This window comes from Microplitis demolitor, chromosome 4, assembly GCF_026212275.2.
Source record: "Microplitis demolitor isolate Queensland-Clemson2020A chromosome 4, iyMicDemo2.1a, whole genome shotgun sequence".
NCBI classification, from domain to species: Eukaryota; Metazoa; Arthropoda; class Insecta; order Hymenoptera; family Braconidae; genus Microplitis; species Microplitis demolitor.
In genome coordinates this window covers 16609523-16618088 of record NC_068548.1, presented here as the reverse complement: position 1 = coordinate 16618088, position 8566 = coordinate 16609523, and positions in this window count along the sequence as shown.

Genomic DNA, 8566 nt, shown 5'->3' with positions numbered 1-8566 from the left:
TAATTGATTTGGAAAACCACCAGTGAAGTTACTAAGTGCGTTCTGTGAGGAGGTTCTTCAACCAGCGGCCCAAGGAACCTGGTCAATCCACGGGAGGAAAATTCGCCATCGAGCCCAGGGTGTACGAGGATGAATCGAAGACCCATTCCACCAGTACGTCGTTCATAATTAAATCAGATAAGATTTATAACAAATTTACGTATATTCTTCTTACATTCTCTCTCTTCAACGCAGTCTTTAATTTTGATTGATTATCAATTTTGTTCCCCGCGTCCAATAAGTCGTGTGCGCTTTCAATAAATTTATTCATTGTCGCTGGACGCATATTTATTCTTATGACTAATTAATTTATTAATAAAAAGGGAAATCTCTGTACATATTTGGGGACTTGGTTAAATAAAATTTTTTATATATAAATTAATTGAGATTCTGATAATAAATTTCTTACATCACCAGCATCACAGAATAAGTTATATTTCAATTATTCGGGAAATTAATTAACTGTGGTTCGTGGTTATTGGACATGGAATAGCCAGAACCCACCGTTATAATTCCTATAGTAAGTTAACGTATTCTTACTGCAAGAAACCTGGTATGATTCCCACAGCAATACCGAATTTGCTTGTGAGACTAAAACTTTATACTATTTTACTATAGCAAATGCAGTGGTGTCTCCAGCGCTTACACCCCTTCTTACGACTAGTCCGTGCCTCTAACTCTTACAATCACGGAACAGAAAATTATAACCCCTTCTTATAACTAGTCCGTGTCTGTAACTCTTACAGTCACGGAATAGAAAATTATAGCCCCCTCTTATAAATAGTCCGTGACTCTAACTCTTACAGTTACGGAACGGCAGACTTCAGCACCACCATTTATCTATTTTTAGAGTCTCGGATTTATCCGTGACTGGTGGCTATAGACACTCCAAAACTAAATTAGATTTCATGTTATTTTTCTTATAAAATAATTTAGTTTTTATATTTAGTTAAATAATTATTAGGGCCAAAATATATGTCAGCATCTTTTAAAGAATGTAATAGGGTAAGTGTGGGTATTACTGCGGTTTTTTTGTAGGTGTTACTTCAAAAACAATTTAATGAAGTTTAATCCAAGATATCGATAATTTTTTTTTTTTATACCTAAGTTTTATTTATTATTAACAAAAAAAAAAAATCAACAATGAGATACACTAATATTTTCTTTAAACGATAACCATTTTAAAAACAAGTCTATATGCATGTATTACTGCGGGACCTAAAGTGGCTTGCCCCTATTACTGCGTGTCAATTACTGCGAATGACCCAATTGCTGCGTGTCTATTACTGCGGCTAAATCAATTACGAAAAACTTCGGAATTAGACAAAAAATGAAATAAAACAAGTTTGAAAGATAATTATTAGCTTAATAAAATTCATTAATGTAATAACAGATTTATATTAATTTATAAAAATAAATATGACAAGGAAACACCGCACAGTACAATCTATTGATGACAGCTTCAGACTCATATGGAAACTCCAATTTCATCACCATTAAAAATTCTTGTAGAATCAATTTTTGTAGTCTTTATCAGTAAAAAACTTAGTGGAGTAGTTAATAATACTAGTGAACCATCCTCGTATCTGATACTCTGTTAACATAGCCCGGTTAACCGATAATTTTTAGAAATTCTTTCTGAAACATTTGGATGACGTTTTAAGAAACTTTCAAGCCAAAACCTTCCTGGTTTATTATTAGGGAATGGGGTTTTCCTCTTATCATTGTCACACAGTATTTTTAAGTTTTCAACCAATTTATTTTTTGTTACTGGGAAACCTTGTTTACAACAGTAAAAATCGGTCTATTGGTTGACCCTGCGGGCCAGCCCCAAAACTTCCCGCCTATTTCGAGCTCCTGAAGCTCGAAAAATTGTTGTAGATACATTTTCAAGCTCTTCGAGCTCGAAAATACTTTTGTATGCCTTTTTTTTCGAAAAAAAACGTTTTTTACGATTTTTTCTCAAACGATATCTCTCGAACGTATAAACCGATTGAGACGTTCAAGGTGGCAATCGACGCGTTTTATTGAGTTCTACAACTGATCAGATTTTGAAATTGATTTATCGAGTCGTTTTTGAGAAATTTTCAAAATGCTAAAAAATTTTTTTTTTAATTCTTCCGACAACGATTTCTCTTGAAAGAATTAACCAATTTTGATGTTTGAGGTGGCATGGGATGCGGTTTATGAAGCTTCAGAGCCCAGTTGATTTTGGAATCAATCCATCGAGAACATAAAAAGTTACAAAAAAAAAACATTTTTGAAAAAAGTTTATTTTTGGAATATCTCTGAACAAGCCGTACCAATTAAGTTTAATTTTTTTTCAGCTTCAAGATATTTGCAAGCCGCGTCAAATGACACCTTGATGATTAAAATCGGTTTATCCGTTCAAAAGTTATAGATATTTACATACGTACGTGCATATATACATACATACTTACACTCGGACATCATCGTGAAATTAGTTAGGATAGCTTCCTAGAACCTCAAAACGTCAAGATCTCTTAGAAATTCGATGTTCGAAAATCGGACTGAAACCAATAACTTCCCGAATTTTTGAGAATTTGCAATTTTCTTAGCGGGAAGTTAACAAATCCATTGAACTAGTTCATTTTCTTCTTCATAACTATAATTACAGTTGATGGTCTAGGGGGTTTGTCACTGTATTTGTGAATTTTTCTTGCTCTTATCGTTGATTTCGGTATATTATATTCCCTAGAAACTTCAGCAATTTTAATGTCCCCTAGAACTTCAGCTAAAGTTAATTTTACGTCAGGTTTATTATAATTATATCTTGTTTTTTTGATCTTTAGATTTATTTTTTTATTAACCGTCTGTTTATTATTAACTTTAGGCATTGTTGATTTTTTAAAAAACAAACTTAGGGTGCTTTCCACTTGACGTTCACAACGCTACGCTCACGTGTATTTAGATAGGATTTTGAGCGTTGTGAACGCTTAGTGAAACGCACCCTTACAGACAACTTGATACACCCTTATTAAAAGAAGCGATATAAATGATTAGAAAAAAAAATTTTAATACTTTTTAATGCTTTTGAATACATTAAATACATTTTTATCACCCTTCTTATGGATATTTAACATTGAAAATCGTTTTGAACCGCTTTTTTTTACTAAGGGCACGCACTATTTTTATAGGTTAATATAAAAAAAGTTTACGCCCGCAGTAATGGGCAAAAACGCATACAACTAAAGGCGTTCCTATTACTGCGGATTATTGGGAAAACCACAGCAATGTAAACATGCCCATTTTATTGGTACCAACTACTGCTTCTGTAAATAAATAATATTAATTAATTAAATTCAATTTTTATTGAATTTTTGGTATTAAAAACAGGTTATCTTACTTCTGTGAACAATAAATATATAAATTAAGTTATTTCTTTGAGAAAAAAGGACCCCCTGGTTGAAAATACTGATTGAAAATAATTAAAACGCGGTCACTTCATGCAAACTGTATATCTACACTTATTCAAAAAATTAAAGAAACAAGAAAATTTTATAAAATTTTTAGCGACTTTTGGAAGTCCGTATTTTCGTGAAAAATGATCGTATCGAAAAAATAAGAAAAGCAAATTGAAGCTTAAAATCTCTAGTTTGAAGATCTATCAGCCAAATAATTTTCTGAGCCACGATTTTTGCGAAATCATAAGAAATAGGCTGAGACAAAATTTTTTTTAATTTTTTGTTTTTTAAGTCTACGGGGCCGAGAAAATTTTTTTCGAAAAAACCAATTCATGGCTCATTTAGGAAATTTATTCAGCTACAATTTGCTTTTTTTTTCTCTGTGTGACAATATGCTACTAACACATCAGCAATCACATAAAAAAGGATCTTGTTGTCTTTGATTATCGATATCTCAGCAACTAATGGTCGCACAGTAATTTAAAGGGCAGATTTGAGAAACTTGAATAAATACCCTACAAGCTCTATTTTCGATTTTTTGCAAAAAAGTTTTTTTCATCCATTGTATCAATTTGAAAAACCCATAAAAAATGGTCATTTTTTGGTTTTTTAGTCAACTTTTCGCTACTTTGCAAATATTGACAGTAAGGTTAAAGTTGCCAAGTGATTTTACAGCTTAATGTACCCCCAAAAACCCTAGAAATTTTCAGATTGATCCATTGAACCGTTTGTCCGGGCCGATTGCTCAAAGTTCTTCAGAACAATCGAAGGAACAAGTTTTGTTCCTTAATTTGTGTAATCATTACCAAAATGAAAAAAATAATTTCTTTCGGATTTTCTTCCATTTTTGCGTTAGTTATTCGGTAAATGTAAGGTAAAGAGAAAAAATTTTTTTTTTTCCGAAAAACGAAAAAAAAAACCGAATAAAACGTAAAAAAAAAAAAAAGTAAAAAATTCCTGTTTTATCTCGTTTTTCGAAAAAAAATTTTTTTTTTCTCTTTACTTTACTTGTTCCTTTGATTGTTCTGTAGAACTTTGAGCAATCGCCCCGGACAAACAGTTCGATGGATCAATCTGAAAATTTCTAGGGTATTTGGGGGTACATTAAGCTGTAAAATCACTTGGCAACTTTAACCTTACTGTCAATATTTGCAAAGTAGCGAAAAGTTGACTAAAAAACCAAAAAATGACCATTTTTCATGGGTTTTTCAAATTGATACAATAGATGAAAAAAACTTTTTTTGCAAAAAAAATCGAAAATAGAGCTTGTAGGGTATTTATTCAAGTTTTTCAAACCTGCCCTTTAAATTACTGTGCGACCATTAGTTGCTGAGATATCGATAATCAAAGACAAAAAGATCCTTTCTTATGTGATTGCTGATGTGTTAGTAGCATATTGTCACACAGAGAAAAAAAAAACAAATTGTAGCTGAATAAATTTCCTAAACGGGTCATGAGTTGGTTTTTTTCGAAAAAAATTTTCTCGGCCCCGTAGACTTAAAAAACAAAATATTTAGAAAAATTTTGTCTCGGCCTATTTTTTATGATTTCGCAAAAATCGTGGCTCAGAAAATTATTTGGCTGAAAGATCTTCAAACTAGAGATTTCAAGCTTCAATTTGCTTTTTTTATTTTTTCGATACGATCATTTTTCATGAAAATACGGACTTCCAAAAGTCGCTAAAAATTTTATAAAATTTTCTTGTTCCTTTAATTTTTTGGATAAGTGTATATATACAAACAAAAGAATTAATGGGCATACAAACTTTTTTAATATAGTCATGCATGACCATATACAATACTTGTATAAATCATACAAGGACATGTATGGCCGTACATGGTTTTGTATGGCTATATGCCAATGTATGTCCATGATTAATTAAACATATATGGCCGTACATATGTATGATTATATATGACCATGTATGCCCGCGATGAATTAAACATATATGGCCGAATATGGACCAGGTATGGTCATATATGGCCATACAAGGCTATGTATGACAATACATGACCATGTATGTTCGAAGTTTATTAAACATATATAGTCATGCATAGAAACGTATAACTATTAGGGTGTGTTAAAAAAAAATGATTTTTATCCTTTTTAGGTCTCATAGTCGCAAAAGCTTCTTTGGGAACTAAAAAAAATCCTCCTACAAAAGCAGCTCGATATCTCAAAAATTGAGCTGGCGGTTTATAAGTTCATTTTCCCATTTAAAATACATGTAAAAAAGTTTTTTTTAGTTTTTCGAAGAAAAATCAAAGAAGAAAATTTTTTTTCCGGAAATTAATGGATACAGTCTGGGTAGCATACAGTACTGTCTGAAATTTTTCTTTTACAGAAAGAACTCAGCACTATCCCAGAGAGTTGCCATTACTATATTGTTTTTTCCCGTATATGATATAATTTATCAGAACTTATTTCAATTTAGCGAACAATTGAACCGTTTCAAAAAGATATGAAAGTTATCTAAATTTAATTGTAAAATGTATATTTTTCATAGTGAATAAATTATAATCCAATTTCCTTGCAGATAATGCTACTGCAATGCTTTGCTTGGTCATAGTAATGAAGAATTGCGCAAGCACACAGTCAAACAACACAAATTCAGTGTTAATTTTCGAATAAAACAAGAAATGTGTTACATTCTCGATTTTCTAATCATTTAACATAAAAAATCTGTTAAAATAAAATAACACAAACGGCTTGTGTTGAATTAACAGATTTCTGTGTTAAAAATCAACACGAAAAATTCAATCAAATAATTTTTTAACACAAATACACAAAATTTCTAACTGTGTAAGAGACTCATAGGATAGATTTTCTTGCTGTGGCGGTGCTTCATCGGCAAGCACTTAATTAGCACCTTATTCTTAAATTTCATTAGGAGCAGAAAAGGCGGGCATAGAGTATATGGATGTTTTATTAACATTTACACTCCTGTAAGGATCATAAGATGGATTTCCTTACAGTCCCTGTGGTCCATTTGCAAACACTCACTTAGCACTTTATTCCTACAGTTTGATGGAGGTAAATAAGGTCCATGCAGGTTAAAATTATCCAATGATTTTCACGCTCTTAATCAGGCTCATAGGATGAATTTTCATCTGATGTCTGTAGTTTATTTGCAAGCACTTAATAAGCACCTCATTCCTACAGTCTAAAAGAGGCAGTGAAGATCCTCACAAATTATTAGGATCCTCCATTGACCTCTACGCTCCTCCCGGGAAAAAATGATCAGGCCTGATCATACCTGTCCAAGCCTGTTCATGTCTGAAGCGTTCAATACACTCAGGCCTGATCATGGTTGTTCATGTCTGTTCATGGATGTTCATGTCTGAAGCGTTAAATACACTCAGGACTGATCATACCTGTTCATGTCTGATCATGCCTGTTCACGTCTGAAGCGTTAAATACGCTCTGGCTTGATCATGCCAGATCATTTCTGTTCATGTATGTTCATGGCTGTTCATGTCTGCTCATAGATATAAAATTTTTTTGACCAAAAACCTTTCACATATAAGATTTTTATAAAGGACGTCCACCTACCGTGAGCCTTATCTCGAAGACCAGAAACCAAGGAAAGACCAGGGGAAGCTAGATAGAAGCCAAGGGTATCATCCGGTGAATAAGTGTAAAATTTAGTGTTAACATCGTAGTGCTGTGAGTAAATTAGTTCTCGGCAGGTAAGCCAGAATTAATAAATAAATTAATATCGAGTATAAAATCATCAAAAGTGTTAATAACTCAGCGTCTTCAATAGAATAAATTCTCGGCGGGAGAAGCCAGAATTTATTGTAAAGAAATAAAATAATAATTAATCACGTGTTTGGTCAAATAATTCTCGGCAGCGAGGCCAGAATTTATTAGTCATTAATTGTAAATTAAGGAGTAAAATTTCTCGGCAGGAGGCCAGAAATTATAATAGTTATTTAGTCTTTGTTATATAATAAATTAATCGGTATTTAATAAGATAAAATTTACAAGACTGAAAATCAAGTGCTGTGAAAATCGTGATAAAAGATTGAGATTTTAATAAATTAAATTTTAGTAGAATAAATTAATGTCATTAAATTTATAAATTCTTCAAGAAATTGAAATTGAACGCGAAGAAAGAAAGACACGAAATAGAGAGAGATAGAATGAGACGCGCAAAGTAGAGAGAGATAGCGTCGGTTGCTCGAGTCAGTAAAATCTATTACTTGATGAAAAAATATTAAATACTGGGAAATTTTTGTGAAATAAAGTAAATGATTATAAATGAAGGAAAGATTAGTAGTCACTAAAATTAACTTTTAGAGCCGCAAATTTTAGTTAAGAACGGTTTTCAGATAATTTTGTCCCAGCTTTTCTCTGAAATAAAAGCTCTAAACGAAAAATAAAGACACAGACCCGATGCTTTACTTTACGAACTAGCGAAGTGCACTTGAATTTTTTGATAACTTCCATTTGTTTACGAGAAAATCTTGGACAAAGTTCCTATTTAATGTACAAGTGCAACAGAGATAGTACCGTTTATCCAGTTGAGTGCGAATAGAGAAACAAATGAAAACGCGTCTTAAGAAAAGATTAATTGTGTGTGTGTGTGTGTGTGTGTGTGTGTGTGTGTGTGTGTGTGTGTGTGTGTGTGTGTGTGTGTGTGTGTGTGTGTGTGTGTGTGTGTGTGTGTGTGTGTGTGTGTGTGTGTGTGTGTGTGTGTGTGGAGAGAGAGAGAAATAAAATTTTATAATTCCAGGGGAATTTTTAATCAGTTAAAATAATTGATCCAGGGGATCAGGCCGGTGGCCATTATGAATAATAAAGTCCAGGGGACTCAGTTTTAAATAGATCCAGAGGATCAGGCCGGTGGCCAATTTAGTATTGCAAATCCAGGGGACTAAATAGTTTTCTTTTAAATAAATTATTGCAATAAAAGTCCAGGGGACTAGTTAGGTTGTAAGAGTATAAAGTCCGGTGGACAGTTTTGATTTTAATAAATTATAGTGAAGTAAAAGCCCGGTGGGTAAAATTATTATGTGATAAATAAAATTGATAATTATATTAATTAAAATACTGTGTAATAAATTCAACTCCTCATCCTTCCTCACTCTTATAAAATT